The following is a 21,159-nucleotide window of genomic DNA, read 5'->3' as shown; positions in this document are numbered from 1 at the left end:
GGTCATATATCGTATGCACAGTGTAGGGTGATGGCGAATTGTTTGTGCGTCAGTAGGCGAGCTCGTCGGTGTCCCTGCTGTGGTCTGTTGGACATCTACTGTCCAGGTAGCACAGGTTGGTTATCTTCAATGTTGGGGACTCTCTCCTCACGTAACTGTCTTAAAAGTCGAGAAATTTGTGGATCTTCTGGTGGTTCTTCACTGCTTGTACTCCTTGCAATATTATGCGACACAGCTGTACCCACAATTATTGACATTGTTTTCTGTGGGTTACATCTTTCAGATAATATGGGAAATCTTCTCTTCCACAAGGCATATTTTCTCTCAACAGTGTTTCTGGTTTTAATATGAGACCTGTTATGTCGATGCTCTGCTTCATTTTGCGGATTTATTAGTGAAGTTAACAAGTAGGATCTACATGCATAACCACTATCCCCCAATAAGTGACCTTGTGGTATTTCTTAGTTTTCAAATTGAGTTCTGCGAGTGCAGTTGAGAAAATTGGTACTGTCGTGCACAGAGCCCGGCCATCGAGCGTCAATATCTCTTATTAACAAATTGTGATCACTAATGGTTTGGCAGTTAAAGGAAAAATATGTCTTCCTATTGCGGAAAAGTTTCGCATTGTATTAACAGAATCTTCTGTCGGTTCTTGGTAGAACAACATTATAATAATAAATGAAAAGCACCAGTTTGCTTTTGTTCTACAATATTATTTTTATTGCTAACCGGTTTTCGGCTTACAAGGCCGTCTTCAGGCATTTCCTGAGTATTACCACCAAAGAAGTTAAATGTTAGCAGACAACATTGGAAGAGAAGTAACACATCTAGAGTGAAGTAGAAACATACAGTGAGTAACATCTTTGCAATGAAATAGTAAAAACTGAACAGTACATAAATAACAATGGAGTTGACAGAAAAACCTTTAGCACAAAATAAGAATAGCATGCCTACATAACAGTTTCTGTTGATAAACAAAACTATTGAAATAAGATAAAATTAGTACTAGGCAAGGCTGCATCAAGAGGTATGAAACATGGAGAGTGATACACAACCAATTAAAAAAGAAGAGACAGTTGTCAATGTAAATACAGAATACATGAGGAACTTAAGCCATATCAATACGATAAACAGAAATTAATAAATGCAGGAAAATTGAGGTGTTTGAGGGAACCTACAGTTTGAGAGTGTGGTGGTACTGCATTTTAACATTAACATTATAATCAAAGCAGTGGCTGTATACCAGTTTCGCATTGTGTCCTCTAGGAGACTGAATTCTTATATCGTACAATCCAAGATACCAGGAACACTAGGAAATCGGTCCAATTGACTAAAATCATACATCACAGAGCGCACTTCTTCTCTTGTAGGAAATTTTATAAACCGAGGAGACATTGATGCTATGATGTCCGATACATCACTTTTTCGTTGTGCTGTTGTACAATGTACATTACTGTTGTCCCCAATAAGAATGTTGAATGCACGTGTTGCATATTCCCTTAAAGTAATCAAAAGTCTGTTCATCGGCGAAATAGGGTTATTCCGATCAGTAGGAAATTCTAACCTATCATTAATTTGGTTTAATAACCACCACACTGTTTCTTTTGACAGACGAAATCTCTCTCCAAACTTCCTGTCACCATAATCTTCCAAAGGGTTTTCCCTTTCCACAATCACTCCAACACGGTTTCGGCCACGATTTAAATAGTCAGGGTACAACTACTCTTCCTCAGTGCCATTCATAATATCAAAACGCGCCGCCATCTTAATAGCGTATGCTTCTAAAACCGCGGTTTTGTCGAGAAAACCAGGAGAGAGATTCCCTCGTTTAAATTAGATCGATGTTGGTGCACTAGAATTTTGCATTGAACAGGATTATATATCGACAAGGGGATACGGAATCACCTATCCCCGCAATGTTAATATATGCCTACTATAGGGAACATTTTCTCACAAACTACTGGAGACAGAGAGGTAAAAATTTTACTGTATGTGCATTCATATGTTACAACAATACTGAAACAACAGTTTATTGTCAAAGTATTTTCTTACAGAGATATTGTACATTTATTTTTAAGTAAATTTTTTCCATCGCTTTTTACTAGACTATCACCCCTAAGTCTTTTGTAAATCAAGTAATTAAAAAATCGTTGTTTCAGTATGTAATAGGGACCTATGTCACTACGTCATAAAAATTTCAGACTTCTAGGTTGACCAGTACCTGAGATAATGTTCCTAGATGAAGTAAAAAGTAAACTTACGGGAAACGGAGAAAGAAGATTAAAACATTCCTGATCCGTAGCTAATACCCCCTTCACAGTCTTCATAATCATCTTCAAGTCTTCTTTTGGCACCCCTCTGCACCTGTCTTGCTTTTTTCACTAATGTCTTGATTATATTATCAGCATGCCTTAGTCTGTGCTGATCTAAAAAGAACATAGCACGTACCGTACGGGAACCAACACACATACCCAACTTTTGAAGGACCTGGCATTTAGTTATATTTCCAAGATTGAAGGTTGCCACAGCATCATACACACCAAAATGTAGTGTATTAATTCCGACAAACACTGTTTTTGGGAGACGATGCCATATCACACTATTCAAGCACTCGTTGGGGTTCTGCGTTTTTCCGTGAAGACATTTCATCAGAAGACTTCTGTCAGCCAGATCTCTGAAAATGGGCTTTATTTCTGCCATGATGGCTGATGGTAGACTGTGGTGGTGAATGTATTTCTCTCCTGTTGTTAGTCCCCTATTGTATTTACACCAGCTGTTTTCACCTTTGGGGCACAAACCATGTTGTGGATGCTCATCCGTGGATGCGGTGTGGAAATATAAAGCCCATATAGCTCTCCTCATTTCTTCAAGATTGCCTGTATTTTGCCTGATTGCAAGGCCATAGCAGTTCTGAATGTGGTCTGTTATGGAATCAGTCAATCTTCCTCTGCCATCCAAGGTTTTCCCATCATCTAGTTTTTTCCCTTTCATAACTGATTTTAACCTTCTCAGCCTGGCACCCATTCTCTTCTGCACATGTCCTATACATTCAAGTTTGCTTATATTTACACTGTTCCCATATGGTTTGCTTTCCAAAACTTCTTTGAATGCTTTAGAGTCACCATCTCCCAGATATTTGACATGTTGTTGTTGTTGTGGTCTTCAGTCCGGAGACTGGTTTGATGCAGCTCTCCATGCTACTCTATCCTGTGCGAGCTTCTTCATCTCCCAGTATCTACTGCAACCTACATCCTTCTGAATCTGCTTAGTGTATTCATCTCTTGGTCTCCCTCTACGTTTTTTACCCTCCACACTGCCCTCCAATGCTAATTTTGTGATCCCTTGATGCCTCAAAACATGTCCTACCAACCGATCCCTTCTTCTAGTCAAGTTGTGCCACAAACTTCTCTTCTCCCCAATCCTATTCAATACCTCCTCATTAGTTACGTGATCTACCCATCTTATCTTCAGCATTCTTCTGTAGCACCACATTTCGAAAGCTTCTATTCTCTTCTTGTCCAAACTAGTTATCGTCCATGTTTCACTTCCATACATGGCAACACTCCATACAAATACTTTCAGAAACGACTTCCTGACACTTAAATCTATACTCGATGTTAACAAATTCCTCTTCTTGAGAAACGCTTTCCTTGCCATTGCCAGTCTACATTTTATATCCTCTCTACTTCGACCATCATCGGTTATTTTACTCCCTAAATAGCAAAACTCCTTTACTACTTTAAGTGTCTCATTTCCTAATCTAATTCCCTCAGCATCACCCGACTTAATTTGACTACATTCCATTATCCTCGTTTTGCTTTTGTTGATGTTCATCTTATATCCTCCTTTCAAGACACTGTCCATTCCGTTCAACTGCTCTTCCAAGTCCTTTGCTGTCTCTGACAGAATTACAATGTCATCGGCGAACCTCAAAGTTTTTACTTCTTCTCCATGAATTTTAATACCTACTCCGAATTTTTCTTTAGTTTCCTTTACTGCTTGCTCAATATACAGATTGAATAACATCGGGGAGAGGCTACAACCCTGTCTTACTCCTTTCCCAACCACTGCTTCCCTTTCATGCCCCTCGACTCTTATAACTGCCATCTGGTTTCTGTACAAACTGTAAATAGCCTTTCGCTCCCTGTATTTTACCCCTGCCACCTTCAGAATTTGAAAGAGAGTATTCCAGTCAACATTGTCAAAAGCTTTCTCTAAGTCTACAAATGCTAGAAACGTAGGTTTGCCTTTTCTTAATCTTTCTTCTAAGATAAGCCGTAAGGTCAGTATTGCCTCACGTGTTCCTACATTTCTACGGAATCCAAACTGATCTTCCCCGAGGTCGGCTTCTACCAGTTTTTCCATTCGTCTGTAAAGAATTCGCGTTAGTATTTTGCAGCTGTGACTTATTAAACTGATAGTTCGGTAATTTTCACATCTGTCAACACCTGCTTTCTTTGGGATTGGAATTATTATATTCTTCTTGAAGTCTGAGGGTATTTCGCCTGTCTCATACATCGTGCTCACCAGATGGTAGAGTTTTGTCATGACTGGCTCTCCCGAGGCCATCAGTAGTTCAAATGGAATGTTGTCTACTCCCGGGGCCTTGTTTCGACTCAGGTCTTTCAGTGCTCTGTCAAACTCTTCACGCAGTATCGTATCTCCCATTTCGTCTTCATCTACATCCTCTTCCATTTCCATAATATTGTCCTCAAGTACATCGCCCTTGTACAAACCCTCTATATACTCCTTCCACCTTTCTGCCTTCCCTTCTTTGCTTAGAACTGGGTTGCCATCTGAGCTCTTGATATTCATACAAGTGGTTCTCTTCTCTCCAAAGGTCTCTTTAATTTTCCTGTAGGCTGTATCTATCTTACCCCTAGTGAGACAAGCCTCTACATCCTTACATTTGTCCTCTAGCCATCCCTGCTTAGCCATTTTGCACTTCCTGTCGATATCATTTTTGAGACGTTTGTATTCCTTTTTGCCTGCTTCATTTACTGCATTTTTATATTTTCTCCTTTCATCAATTAAATTCAATATTTCTTCTGTTACCCAAGGATTTCTATTAGCCCTCGTCTTTTTACCTACTTGATCCTCTGCTGCCTTCACTACTTCATCCCTCAGAGCTACCCATTCTTCTTCTATTGTATTTCTTTCCCCCATTCCTGTCAATTGTTCCCTTATGCTCTCCCTGAAACTCTCTACAACCTCTGGTTCTTTCAGTTTATCCAGGTCCCATCTCCTTAAATTCCCACCTTTTTGCAGTTTCTTCAGTTTCAATCTGCAGTTCATGACCAATAGATTGTGGTCAGAATCCACATCTGCCCCAGGAAATGTCTTACAATTTAAAACCTGGTTCCTAAATCTCTGTCTTACCATTATATAATCTATCTGATACCTTTTAGTATCTCCAGGATTCTTCCAGGTATACAGCCTTCTTTTATGATTCTTGAACCAAGTGTTGGCTATGATTAAGTTATGCTCTGTGCAAAATTCTACAAGGCGGCTTCCTCTTTCATTCCTTCCCCCCAATCCATATTCACCTACTATGTTTCCTTCTCTCCCTTTTCCTACTGATGAATTCCAGTCACCCATGACTATTAAGTTTTCGTCTCCCTTCACTACCTGAATAATTTCTTTTATCTCGTCATACATTTCATCTATTTCTTCATCATCTGCAGAGGTAGTTGGCATATAAACTTGTACTACTGTAGTAGGCATGGGCTTTGTGTCTATCTTGGCCACAATAATGCGTTCACTATGCTGTTTGTAGTAGCTAACCCGCACTCCTATTTTTTTATTCATTATTAAACCTACTCCTGCATTACCCCTATTTGATTTTGTATTTATAACCCTGTAATCACCTGACCAAAAGTCTTGTTCCTCCTGCCACCGAACTTCACTAATTCCCACTATATCTAACTTTAACCTATCCATTTCCCTTTTTAAATTTTCTAACCTACCTGCCCGATTAAGGGATCTGACATTCCACGCTCCGATCCGTAGAACGCCAGTTTTCTTTTTCCTGATAACGACGTCCTCCTGAGTAGTCCCCGCCCGGAGATCCGAATGGGGGACTATTTTACCTCCGGAATATTTTACCCAAGAGGACGCCATCATCATTTAATCATACAGTAGAGCTGCATGTCCTCGGGAAAAATTACGGCCGTAGTTTCCCCTTGCTTTCAGCCGTTCGCAGTACCAGCACAGCAAGGCCGTTTTGGTTAATGTTACAAGGCCAGATCAGTCAATCATCCAGACTGTTGCCCCTGCAACTACTGAAAAGGCTGCTGCCCCTCTTCAGGAACCACATGTTTGTCTGGCCTCTCAACAGATACCCCTCCGTTGTGGTTGCACCTACGGTACGGCCATCTGTATCGCTGAGGCACGCAAGCCTCCCCACCAACGGCAAGGTCCATGGTTCATGGGGGGACATAGCGAACATTATACCACTGTGAAGAGCGATGAAAAATTTTCTTCACCCCAGCAACCTCCATGCCACCACTACTACCATAATAATTAGCAATACAGTCATCACTGTGTTCATTTTTCAGCCTGCCTGTGCACCTACAGTATTTAGACATTATTGCAACATCAATAACCTTGCCAGTATCAACACTAGTTGCTGTTACAACACCATTGTTGGAGGTGTGGCCCCTTTTCTGCCACGTGCCATCAAACGCCACTGTGAGGTCACGACTGCCGTCATTTTCTTCCACTGCTTCTTCCACAGCAACCTGCATTGACTTCTGTGCTACATCTTCAACTGCAGATCCTAGTACATAATTGTAAGCTTCAAACTTTGAAGGTGCACTTGGAAGATTTAGAACACCACATAGCATATCATCAGCTGCTTTGCCCTTACCAATTGCTCGCAATCCATAAACTAACCTAATATTTACATTATAAAGTTCAGTTTTCTTGTATCCATTATTTACAGTTACTGAAACTGAACTTGGAAACTTACAGCTGTATTTACAAACACTGCATATTAAATTAAACTGGGCAGCCAGGCCAACATGGGATTCTACTTTCAGAGAAACGTTTCCATGACATTTTTTGCAGCACAAACTGTTTTCAAGAGCTTCACACAATATATTCGTATCAATGAGTTCAAAAACTTCATTCCCTCTATCAAGTAAATTATATTTCTCTTCCAAATCTCTTAGTTTTTTTATGAGAAGCACTGTTTTCATTTGGTGTAAGTTCGTTCGGCAAATCAGTAATAAGTGGATTCACATTTTCCAACAGTGATGATGATGAACTGCTTTGCTTTGCTAATGAATCATTATTTCTTTTCTTTTGCCAGTTCACACGCTTTTTAAATACTTTTGCTTTAGCTCTAGGCATTTTCACTGCAAAAAATGAAGCACTAAATACAAAATAACTCAACAACAACTACTTTCTTATATCACACTGTTTACAAAACAGTCCTGCCACAAAGTCAAAGAGTAACTTGAGGAAACCAGAGAGAAACATTTTCGGGCAACTAGTGTATAAATAGTCGCTGGAAACCGGGATATTTGAATTCATGTCACTTTAAAGGTACTGCCAAAAAGTTTTGAAAGTTAGTGAGCATGTTTTTGACCAGTTCCTCGTAATTGGGAGCTTTATGATTGCCCAAAAAACATTTTACAACAGCGACAAAACTGTTCCAGGCCGATGCTTCAGTGACAGTCATGACACTTGTAAAATTGGTATCGTTGATGAGCCTGCGAATTTGAGGACCATCAAATATTCCTGCCTTAAGTTTTTCACTACTGAGTCCAGGGAACGTATTGCAGATGTATGTGAAGCAATTACCATTTCTGTCTAAAGCTTTGGTGAATTGCTTCATTAGTCCTAACTTCATATGTAATGGTGGAAGAACAATCTTGTCCCTACTAATCAGAGGTTCATTAATGATGTTTGCTTCACCAACAGCCATATATTCCCTTGGAGGCCATGTTTCCTGCTTCCAATGTTCGTGCTTTGCCCTACTATCCCACATGCAGATAAAACATGGGTGCTTTGTGTATCCACTTTGTTGTCCAAGCAAGAAGTTCACCATTTTCAAATCAACACAAATCAACCACTGGTGCTGCATATACTGAATTTTCTGCAGAACCATCTTGATGTTAGCATATGCTTCACAAAGTTTTGTTGAGTGGGCAATTGGAATAGATGCGTAACGATTGCCATTGTGTAGGAGAACACATTTTAAACTTCTAGTGGAACTGTCTATGAAGAGATGCCAGTCCTCTGGTCTATATTCCGGCAGCCCCAATTCAAGTAAAAGTCCAGGTATATTGCTGCAATATACTATAACCTCTTGTTGGTTGAAGTATGGAAGAAGGTTTTCTTCTCTCATCCGGTAAGCTGTTATTTTAACACTTGGATGAAGACAGTTCTTTTCCTTAAGCCTGGATGCTAAGAGTTCTGATGCTTGCTTTGAAAGATTGAGTTCTCGTATCAAGTCACTGAGCTCCTTCTGGTCGAACTGCTGGGGTTGTGTCTCACGTCCTTCGTATTCCGAACCACTACTTGTACATTCCTCGCCGTGCACCTCATCATCTGATGATGTTAGCGTGGGTGATGTTGTGAAGGTTGGTACAGGAACATCGTTGCTGTGCACCACCGGTCTTCTTGCTGACTCCAAATCGGGATATTCCCACTTTCGTTTTTTGAACCTATTAAAACCTTTCACAATAACAATGCAAAAATAGCAATCATCTGTATGGTTCTTCTGCTCTCGCCATACCATAGGCACTCCGAAGTTTAAGCTTTTCCTTTTTCGTTTTGTCCACTGCCGTAAGCACTCCACACAGCATTTACAAACTTTATGGGGTGCCCACGCCTTGTCTTGATCTCCAAGTTTAATTCCGAAATATGCCAGATATGCTTCCTTCACAAAAGGAGTGATATTCTTCCTGTTCTTTTGAAGAACGTATTCACCACAAATGTAGCAGAACTCATCTGGATGGTTCACGCAAAGACGGCGTGAAGAACTCATGTTTTCCTAAAACAAAATTGCACAAATACTATATATTATGCAGAACTTGCATGTCAATCACATCCAACAAACATCATTAATTGTTTTGTGTGAAATGAATACTCACCTCTTATTTGCTACGTCACGATGAAAAGGTTCTATCTCCTTGAAGCTGCACTGCACATGTGTGTGACTTTCGACCATCGCCATTTTTCTTGTTTACACTGAACGCTACCTATCAGCTGTTGCGGGGATTACCTCGGCCAACAAATGAATGTCGAGTACCGCCGAATTCAAATCTGCACAACCCTCAATATCTTCAACACACGCACCGCACAACAGGACTGAACACATGCTGACAGTGTGATGTTTGCATGATGTAATCCTCAACCACACAGATGCACTCCCTGAGCACAATTGTTTAATAAAGATAGTACAATACCACTAATTAAAAAACAGGTAGCAAATACATTACACCATATATGGACCCTGCAGTCGATATTATCCACATGAAACTCTCATTTCCACAAATAACCTATATCTCAAAAACCAGAGCCAATTTGGAAAAAGTACAAATATACTCGGAATGAGTATCATAACAATATCCCATTTTCGTTCAAACTTCCCTGGCAACGAAATAAAATTTATTTTGTAGAGCTGTGTTATTAGGTGAGTACATTATCACAGTGTTTAGCAGTTAATTCGTTTGCATAATACAGACAGGTGGTAAAAGTCGTAAAATTGAAACCTCATAATGACGAGTAACCTACCCGACTTTACGACCCCAGCAAGGAGTTACAGTAAACAAACAAGGAATCACAGATTATCTTTAAAGCTACTTATCTTTGTTGATAGCGAAGATACTCTCAGAGGTTGTGGCAACACTACTTTCTAGAGATTTCATTGCAGAAAAATAGGGCCACCGAGAATCTGAAACTATCCTAGGAGAGCCACTTTTTGTTTTCTGTAGTTCCCTAACTTCTTAAGAAAACTGTGTCTTCAAGTTATGCCACTTCTACAGCTACACGGATACTCTGCAAATCACATTTAAGTGCCTGGCAGAGGGTTCATCGAACCACCTTCACAATTCTCTATTACTCCAATGTCCTATAGCGCGCGGAGAGAATGAACACCTATATCTTTCTGTACAAGCTCTGATTTCCCTTATTTTATCATGGTGATCGTTCCTCCCCATGTAGGTCGGTGTCAACAAAATATTTTCGCATTCGGAGGAGAAAGTTGGTGATTGGAATTTCGTGAGAAAATTCCGTCGCAACGAAAAACGCCTTTCTTTTAAAGATTTCCAGCCCAAATCCTGTATCATTTCTGTGATACTCTCTCCCATATTTCGCTATAATACAAAACGTGCTGCCTATCTTTGAACTTTTTCGATGTACTCCGTCAATCCTATCTGGTAAGGATACCACACCGCACAGCAGAATTGTAAAAGAGGACGCACAAGCGTAGTGTAGGCAGTCTCCTTAGTAGGTCTGTTACATTTTCTGAGTGCCCTGCCAATAAAACGCAGCCTTTGGTTAGCCGTCCCCACAGCATTTTCTATGTGTTCCTTCCAATTAAGTTGTTCGTAATTGTAATACCTAGGTATTTAGTTGAATTCACAGCTTTTACATTAGACTGATTTATCGTGTAACTGAAGTTTGAGTTCCTTCTAGCACTAGTGTGGATGACCTTACACTTTCCGTTATTCATGGTCAACTGCCACTTTTCGCACCATTCAGATATTTTACCTAAATCGTTTTGTAGTTTGTTTTGATCTTCTGATGACTTTATTAGTCGATAAACGACAGCGTCATCTGCAAACAACCAAAGACGGCTACTGAGATTGTCTCCCAAATCGTTGATATAGATAAGGAACAGCAAAGGACATATAACACTATTCCAGCCGTCTTTATTCCGAATGAATAACACATACATAAATAAATAAACATGGTACATTAGGTATGTAGGTGTTGTGTACCTCGCCAATGTCCACCACCGGAGTGGGGACTTACAGGGCGATCACCATAGCTAAACTAATGTATATAGAAAGGAAGAAAACACAAATATAAAAGACAATTAAAGACAGAGAAGAATAAAGACGGAATTCCTCCTGATGATAGGCCCCAGGAGTCAGGGCAGCCTTGGCGCCGTCATACGCTCGTAGATCTGGTAACTTGTGCAGCAGCTCCGCAGTACTCTAGTGCTGAGTACCGCCAGTTCTCGGGGTCGAAAGCCTAACTCGAAAAGGTCCCTCGCCGACGCTGGAGACTATGTGCCGCTCCAATTCGTTGCGGTGGACACAGTCGCCTCCTCGACGTCACGGTGCAGGTTGGAGATGGCACGCCGGATGGACGGCGTGTCGTAATAGGCCGCCTTCTGGGAGTGACACCAGTCGAGTCGAAGATGGTCTCAGACTACCTGGGCGTTGATCACGCGGGCGATGCCGTCTTTAACCGCCACCACTTCAGGCTTGCGGATGCCCTGAGGTGTACGGAGGTGGGGCTGCACTGAGACATTGAAGCCCCTCTGCACGAGTCCACGAGCGACATAGCGCACGATCGCGTCATGTCGTTTGACTCGGGACCCGTGCGTCCTGAAGCAAACCTGTAGTACACGGTTGGCGGTCTGCACGGCCCGGCAGCCCGCGCGACATCTGGTGTCCGCCTCCAGCCCCCGACTGCGCCGTGCCCTCGTCGGGAAGGCGTCGATGCGGGCGCGGAGAGCGTCGATGTAGTCACGCCCAGATAGCAGGCGACTGGTGTCGGCGACCCATTGATGCTGCCCCTCGACGACGGCGGAAGATGAAAGCGCCGCACCGTCAATGGCAGGGGGGATGTGTAGGCGCGCCGCCCACATTTTCCAACCTGCGTTGACCACTTGAGGAGGTGGCCCTCCCATGTCAGGTGGCGCTCCAGCACCTTGATCTCACGCTGCACCTCGTCCAGGCCTGCACCGTCGAAGGCTGGCCCTATCATCTTTAACGCCAGGAGACGGGACCGACGGAGGTTTGGCCCCAACCAACGGCACGATGAGATACCGAGGCCCCCTGGGCAACAGGAGCGTGGAAGTAGCCCAGGGGAGTGTCCGCCGGGAGGCGGAACCATCTCCTGACGGCGACCCTGATAGTGACGTCCGCTGATTTCAGGGCAGCCACTCGGGTGCGGCTGAGGGCCAGCCCATGGTACAGGCCAGGGAGAAGTACGTTGGTTAAGAGAGTCATAGTTACTCCCGCCTGAAATCACTTCTGTTTTACTCGATGACTTTCCGTCAATTACTACGAACTGTGACCTCTCTGACAGGAAATCGCAAATCCAGTCACATAACTGAGACGATATTCCGTAAGAACGCAATTTCACTACGAGCCGCTTGTGTGGTGCAGTGTCAAAAGCCTTCCGGAAATCCAGAAATACGGAATCGATCTGAAATTCCTTGTCAGTAGCACTCAGCACTTCATGTGAATAACGAGCTCGTTGTGTTTCACAGGAACGATGTTTTCTAAACCCATGTCGACTGTGTGTCAATAGACCGTTTTCTTCGAGGTAATTCACAATATTCGAACACAATATATGTTCTTAAACCCTGCTAAATATTGACGTTAACGATATGGGCCTGTAATTTAGTGGATTACTCATACTACCTTTCTTGAATATTAGTGTGACCTGTGCTCTGTACTTCTTTCACAGATGTATCGAATATCGACGATATTTCATTTAATGCGCTCATCTTCTTCACTCTATCCCTAAAGTCCCATTTATGCACGTCCCATATTTCGGGGTAGCTCTCCACGGCTTCAACAAAATGTTCTTTATCCTGCTTTGTCCATTCCCGTTTCTCCTCCATTTCTGAAATTTGTTAGCATATAATATGTGTGATGGTTGCATAAAACTATGTCAACCACTTACTATAACTTGCACTTCCTACTTGCAGGAAATAGAAATAAATCCTAAAAGCTGCAAGTTACTTGCAGATACTTCTTGCATGGTGTTCACACTGGAAGCGGCGAACGTGCAGCAAGTCACTTCCGCAATAAACTGCTACGGTCGCAAGTCGAGTTGGGGATACGTTTACACTCGCAACTCGCGCGGCAAGTTCCTCCGCGCAAGTAAATTGCTGCAATAATGTGCTGATGTAAACCCAGCTTTACGTGTGACAAGACCTAACGGTTCATCTGTGAGAGCCAACTGCGGTGACCAGTTTTTTCGCACCCGCGAGCTCACCCTTGTAGCTGTTACATTAGAGGCTTAAGGGTATACAGAATGCCCTATGCTTACAATGTTAAATTGAGCTAAAAGTTAGGAACATTTTCTCATTTGGTGTTTGGACGATACTCTTGATTTTTTCACAGAACGCGGAGATATGTTCTGCTTTTACGCTGAATTATTAATTTTGAAAAAGTAATGTATAGTTTTTCAGATATTTTATTTTTTGTAAATGTTAAAAAAAGTTATACATTTTAACAAGTATTTTAAAATTACATCCATTAATACAAAATAATTCCACATATCTTTTAATTCAGATATATTAGAAGGTCTTAAGGAACAACTACAGAAAATTTCATCTTTCTACTATAAATAGGCCCTGAGAAAATGTACCTTATACACAAAAAAACTAAAGTTACGGGAAATTAGCTTCAAAGTTTTTACTTCAGTACAAGCCTGCTCCATAGCTTGTATCATCAGAATCGTCCAACAACTTCCTCTTGATGGCTCTGTTATGCTGTCTAGCCATCTTTGAATATACTTTTACGGCATTATCTGAAGACCTGAGCCGTTCCTTGTCCAAACAAAGCATAGCTGCGGCAGTTCGTAGTCCTACACAGAGCCCCAACTTATGCAGAACTTTGTTATATTGCCCTGATTGAATGATGAAACAGCATCATAAACACCAAAGTGAAGTGTGTTTATACCCACAAACACAGTTTTAGGTAGCTAATTCCATATCACATGGTTCACACACTCATTTGGATTTTGAGTCCGGCCATGAAGACATTTCTTTAGTAGACTTATATCTGCGAGGTCTCGGAATATTGGTTTTATTTCATCCATTATGGCAGGTGGCAGGTGATGCAGGTGATTGTATTGTTTCTTAGTTATCTTGCCTCTGTTGTACTTGCACAAACTATCATCTCCTTTTGGACATAGCCCATGTTGGGGATTCTCATTGTTTGAAGCTGTATGAAAAAACAGAGCCCAGACTGATCTCATTAATTCTGCATCTGCTGCATTCTGTCTTATTGCTAGACCATAGCACTTCTGAATATGATCTATTGTAGCATCTGTCGGTCTATTTTTCCCATCTAAAGTTTTTCCATCGCTCAATTTCTTGCCTTTCATGCTAGCCTTGAGCCGTCGAAGTCTTGATCCTATCCTTTTCTGAACATGGCCAACACACTCCAGTTTGGAAATTTTCACATCGTTACCATAGGGTCTCAGTTCCTCAATTTCTTTGAAAGCCTTTGAGTCACCATCTCCAAGATAATTTATGTATCTAACGTTGTACCATTTTACTGAGCGTTGATAAATACTTCTTACACCAGCAAATTCCATACCACCACTTGACCCATAGTAATTTGCCATGCACTTCTCTTCATGTTTATTTTTCATTTTCTCCTTGCATCTGCAATGCTTGGAAAGTATTGCCACATCAACTACCTTACCACTGTCCACACTTGTAGCTGTTACTACACCATTCAGAGATGTGTGGCCTCTCTTCTGCCAGCTTCCATCAAAAGCTATGGACAAGTCTCTGCTATTATTATTTTCAACAACTGCTTCCTCAACAGCATCTTTCATGTTTTCCTGTGCCACATCTTCTACAGCAGAGCCTATTGCAATTATGTGTTTGTTAAATTTTGAAGGTGGAGGAAGGAGGTTCATCACACCACACAACATGGCACCTGCAGCCCTGCCCTTTCCTATACACCGTAATCCATAAACCAGCCTAGTGTTTGTATCGTATAGTTTACCTGTATCTGCAGTAATATGTGAGGAATTGAAGAAAGTAACACTGTGTTTGCAACAACTGCACATCAACTCTAATTCACAAGCAAGTCCTACATGTAAGTTTGTTTTCAATGAAACACCACATTTTCCACATTGTTTGCAGCACATATTGTTCTCCAAAACGTCTGATAATAAAGAGACGTTAATTACCTCATATTTTGTAGTCCCAGCATTTAGTTTCTTGTATTCTTCTTCAATTCCAGCTAGTTTTCTTCTTGGAGCACTTTCCGGTGTAGTGGCAGCAGCATCACTCAATGTATCACTACCAGTGTTGAGGTTAGTCGCTACTGGGACATCAGATACTGATGAAGATGAATCAGACGAATTTTTAGTACACTTTACTTCCTTGCGTCAATGTACACGCTTTCTAAATGCCTTCAGACTAGGTCTTGGCATGTTGAAGGAAAGAAAACTCAATGACTTCTCCACGTACGACTTTCACAACAATGACATGGATGTACTCACAAAGGAAACAATACAAATGGTGCAGAATCTATTGTCAACTGTCTAGCAGTGTAGCCAACAGAAAAGTAACTCTCTTGTGCTTAATTATATCTCTGGAAAGGCTGTCTATATCAGGTATATTTCGCGTCTCATATACAAGGTGCAGAACATCGTGTGTCGAAATTATTTTAAAAAATTATTTAAAATAGTTTTATTCACGTCATCCAAATATTTTATACATGGTATTAAACGGGAGAGTCTAAATTTTTCGAAAATACGTTTACCCAAAAATCGATTTTTTCATCGAAAAACTCATTCCGTATACCCTTAACCACTTCCTATATCATTGCTGGGATTCTGTCTGCTCACGGATTTTCTTTGACGCTTTGAGCCCGTCTCTTTCGTTTTGCTCGGTTTTTGCCGACTTCATTGCTGTCCTTGTCTGCCAGATCGGATTCAGCATGGTAACACATGCTTTGATACTGTGCTCTCGAGTCTCTTACTAAGTAAGAGGCGGATCTGACAAAGGGACCGCACAGACTTCGTCTCACCGGTTTGATTCATGTTGACATGGGTGTAGGGCACGACTAGGACTGCAACGTAGGGGTGACTTGCACAGTACCGGACACCCTAGGTTGTGAGCTTTTAACATTGCAGCGCGTCAGCAATCGTGAATAATTTAATGATTATAAAGAATCCGCATTGATTGCAAATAGAAACCGGTGGGTAGCACCATTGCCTTGTAGAGTGTTCGCTTCGTTTCTGTTTACATGTTTTTACTTCTGAATAGTGGATATAGGGCCTTGGCTAGGTTTAGGGTTTTTGCTTTCTTTTCTCTGATGTGATGATATAGCAGTTTTCTGTCTAATGTTATGCCAAGATACTTCACCTCCCCCCTCCAAGGAAGTTCCTGGACATTGAGTTGTAAATGGTTTTGCAGTACAGGTCGCTTTTGGGTGAAGTAGACGGCGGTTGTTTTTCCTGCGTTTAGCTGGAGTTTGTTTGATCTACACCATCTTTCTATACGGTTTAGTTGCCGTTGGAGCCTGCTAATAGATACGTGGTGTCGTTTTTTGCTGGTGTAGAACGCCGTGTCATCAGCAAACTGGGCGATATGGACCCCTGCCTTCAAGGGAATGTCGATGACATAGATGTTGAATGGTGTTAGTGAAAGCACAGATCGTTTGGGGATGCCCGCATTTAGCTGATGACGAAAGGAGCGTTTGCCATCTACCTCGACCACGAAATGGCTCTCGTTTAAATAGGATTGGTGTTTGTTGTAGGACTTTCAGATCAAGGTGTCATAGCACACCACGGCTTCAACAAAATGTTCTTTATCCTGCTTTGTCCATTCCCGTTTCTCCTCCATTTCTGAAATTTGTTAGCATATAATATGTGTGATGGTTGCATAAAACTATGTCAACCACTTACTATAACTTGCACTTCCTACTTGCAGGAAATAGAAATAAATCCTAAAAGCTGCAAGTTACTTGCAGATACTTCTTGCATGGTGTTCACACTGGAAGCGGCGAACGTGCAGCAAGTCACTTCCGCAATAAACTGCTACGGTCGCAAGTCGAGTTGGGGATACGTTTACACTCGCAACTCGCGCGGCAAGTTCCTCCGCGCAAGTAAATTGCTGCAATAATGTGCTGATGTAAACCCAGCTTTACGTGTGACAAGACCTAACGGTTCATCTGTGAGAGCCAACTGCGGTGACCAGTTTTTTCGCACCCGCGAGCTCACCCTTGTAGCTGTTACATTAGAGGCTTAAGGGTATACAGAATGCCCTATGCTTACAATGTTAAATTGAGCTAAAAGTTAGGAACATTTTCTCATTTGGTGTTTGGACGATACTCTTGATTTTTTCACAGAACGCGGAGATATGTTCTGCTTTTACGCTGAATTATTAATTTTGAAAAAGTAATGTATAGTTTTTCAGATATTTTATTTTTTGTAAATGTTAAAAAAAGTTATACATTTTAACAAGTATTTTAAAATTACATCCATTAATACAAAATAATTCCACATATCTTTTAATTCAGATATATTAGAAGGTCTTAAGGAACAACTACAGAAAATTTCATCTTTCTACTATAAATAGGCCCTGAGAAAATGTACCTTATACACAAAAAAACTAAAGTTACGGGAAATTAGCTTCAAAGTTTTTACTTCAGTACAAGCCTGCTCCATAGCTTGTATCATCAGAATCGTCCAACAACTTCCTCTTGATGGCTCTGTTATGCTGTCTAGCCATCTTTGAATATACTTTTACGGCATTATCTGAAGACCTGAGCCGTTCCTTGTCCAAACAAAGCATAGCTGCGGCAGTTCGTAGTCCTACACAGAGCCCCAACTTATGCAGAACTTTGTTATATTGCCCTGATTGAATGATGAAACAGCATCATAAACACCAAAGTGAAGTGTGTTTATACCCACAAACACAGTTTTAGGTAGCTAATTCCATATCACATGGTTCACACACTCATTTGGATTTTGAGTCCGGCCATGAAGACATTTCTTTAGTAGACTTATATCTGCGAGGTCTCGGAATATTGGTTTTATTTCATCCATTATGGCAGGTGGCAGGTGATGCAGGTGATTGTATTGTTTCTTAGTTATCTTGCCTCTGTTGTACTTGCACAAACTATCATCTCCTTTTGGACATAGCCCATGTTGGGGATTCTCATTGTTTGAAGCTGTATGAAAAAACAGAGCCCAGACTGATCTCATTAATTCTGCATCTGCTGCATTCTGTCTTATTGCTAGACCATAGCACTTCTGAATATGATCTATTGTAGCATCTGTCGGTCTATTTTTCCCATCTAAAGTTTTTCCATCGCTCAATTTCTTGCCTTTCATGCTAGCCTTGAGCCGTCGAAGTCTTGATCCTATCCTTTTCTGAACATGGCCAACACACTCCAGTTTGGAAATTTTCACATCGTTACCATAGGGTCTCAGTTCCTCAATTTCTTTGAAAGCCTTTGAGTCACCATCTCCAAGATAATTTATGTATCTAACGTTGTACCATTTTACTGAGCGTTGATAAATACTTCTTACACCAGCAAATTCCATACCACCACTTGACCCATAGTAATTTGCCATGCACTTCTCTTCATGTTTATTTTTCATTTTCTCCTTGCATCTGCAATGCTTGGAAAGTATTGCCACATCAACTACCTTACCACTGTCCACACTTGTAGCTGTTACTACACCATTCAGAGATGTGTGGCCTCTCTTCTGCCAGCTTCCATCAAAAGCTATGGACAAGTCTCTGCTATTATTATTTTCAACAACTGCTTCCTCAACAGCATCTTTCATGTTTTCCTGTGCCACATCTTCTACAGCAGAGCCTATTGCAATTATGTGTTTGTTAAATTTTGAAGGTGGAGGAAGGAGGTTCATCACACCACACAACATGGCACCTGCAGCCCTGCCCTTTCCTATACACCGTAATCCATAAACCAGCCTAGTGTTTGTATCGTATAGTTTACCTGTATCTGCAGTAATATGTGAGGAATTGAAGAAAGTAACACTGTGTTTGCAACAACTGCACATCAACTCTAATTCACAAGCAAGTCCTACATGTAAGTTTGTTTTCAATGAAACACCACATTTTCCACATTGTTTGCAGCACATATTGTTCTCCAAAACGTCTGATAATAAAGAGACGTTAATTACCTCATATTTTGTAGTCCCAGCATTTAGTTTCTTGTATTCTTCTTCAATTCCAGCTAGTTTTCTTCTTGGAGCACTTTCCGGTGTAGTGGCAGCAGCATCACTCAATGTATCACTACCAGTGTTGAGGTTAGTCGCTACTGGGACATCAGATACTGATGAAGATGAATCAGACGAATTTTTAGTACACTTTACTTCCTTGCGTCAATGTACACGCTTTCTAAATGCCTTCAGACTAGGTCTTGGCATGTTGAAGGAAAGAAAACTCAATGACTTCTCCACGTACGACTTTCACAACAATGACATGGATGTACTCACAAAGGAAACAATACAAATGGTGCAGAATCTATTGTCAACTGTCTAGCAGTGTAGCCAACAGAAAAGTAACTCTCTTGTGCTTAATTATATCTCTGGAAAGGCTGTCTATATCAGGTATATTTCGCGTCTCATATACAAGGTGCAGAACATCGTGTGTCGAAATTATTTTAAAAAATTATTTAAAATAGTTTTATTCACGTCATCCAAATATTTTATACATGGTATTAAACGGGAGAGTCTAAATTTTTCGAAAATACGTTTACCCAAAAATCGATTTTTTCATCGAAAAACTCATTCCGTATACCCTTAACCACTTCCTATATCATTGCTGGGATTCTGTCTGCTCACGGATTTTCTTTGACGCTTTGAGCCCGTCTCTTTCGTTTTGCTCGGTTTTTGCCGACTTCATTGCTGTCCTTGTCTGCCAGATCGGATTCAGCATGGTAACACATGCTTTGATACTGTGCTCTCGAGTCTCTTACTAAGTAAGAGGCGGATCTGACAAAGGGACCGCACAGACTTCGTCTCACCGGTTTGATTCATGTTGACATGGGTGTAGGGCACGACTAGGACTGCAACGTAGGGGTGACTTGCACAGTACCGGACACCCTAGGTTGTGAGCTTTTAACATTGCAGCGCGTCAGCAATCGTGAATAATTTAATGATTATAAAGAATCCGCATTGATTGCAAATAGAAACCGGTGGGTAGCACCATTGCCTTGTAGAGTGTTCGCTTCGTTTCTGTTTACATGTTTTTACTTCTGAATAGTGGATATAGGGCCTTGGCTAGGTTTAGGGTTTTTGCTTTCTTTTCTCTGATGTGATGATATAGCAGTTTTCTGTCTAATGTTATGCCAAGATACTTCACCTCCCCCCTCCAAGGAAGTTCCTGGACATTGAGTTGTAAATGGTTTTGCAGTACAGGTCGCTTTTGGGTGAAGTAGACGGCGGTTGTTTTTCCTGCGTTTAGCTGGAGTTTGTTTGATCTACACCATCTTTCTATACGGTTTAGTTGCCGTTGGAGCCTGCTAATAGATACGTGGTGTCGTTTTTTGCTGGTGTAGAACGCCGTGTCATCAGCAAACTGGGCGATATGGACCCCTGCCTTCAAGGGAATGTCGATGACATAGATGTTGAATGGTGTTAGTGAAAGCACAGATCGTTTGGGGATGCCCGCATTTAGCTGATGACGAAAGGAGCGTTTGCCATCTACCTCGACCACGAAATGGCTCTCGTTTAAATAGGATTGGTGTTTGTTGTAGGACTTTCAGATCAAGGTGTCATAGCACACTTTGTCGAAGGCCTTTTCCCAATCTAAAAACACAGCTGCTGTGGATTTCTGTAAATTCATATTCATGTTCAGTAACACGGAGCTCCTGGAGCCCTACTGACACTTTTCTTTGAAAACCGAATTGCTCAGCTCTTAAGGTATTATTGTCTACTGAAGTTGATTGTAAGCGCTGTAGTATGACCCTCTAGAACAGTTTTCCCATGGTCTGTTGAAGACTGACGGGTCTGTTGTTCAAGGGGATTTTTGGGTCTTTGCCAGCTTTTGGGATGGTTACCAGTTTTGCAGTTTTCCATGCAGTGGGAATATATGATAGTTGCATGCATCTGTTAAATATCATGGTCAAGAGAACTATTGGTTTTTGTGGAAGATTTTTCAGGTGCAGTGTGTGTTATTTTATCGAGACCAGGTGCAGAACCTCCCTTTCACTTCTGTATTTCTCTCCTGATCTTGGT

Source organism: Schistocerca cancellata, chromosome 12 (assembly GCF_023864275.1).
Source record: "Schistocerca cancellata isolate TAMUIC-IGC-003103 chromosome 12, iqSchCanc2.1, whole genome shotgun sequence".
NCBI lineage: Eukaryota > Metazoa > Arthropoda > Insecta > Orthoptera > Acrididae > Schistocerca > Schistocerca cancellata.
The sequence above is the reverse complement of the archived record's forward strand: the minus strand, read 5'-3'. Positions refer to the sequence as shown.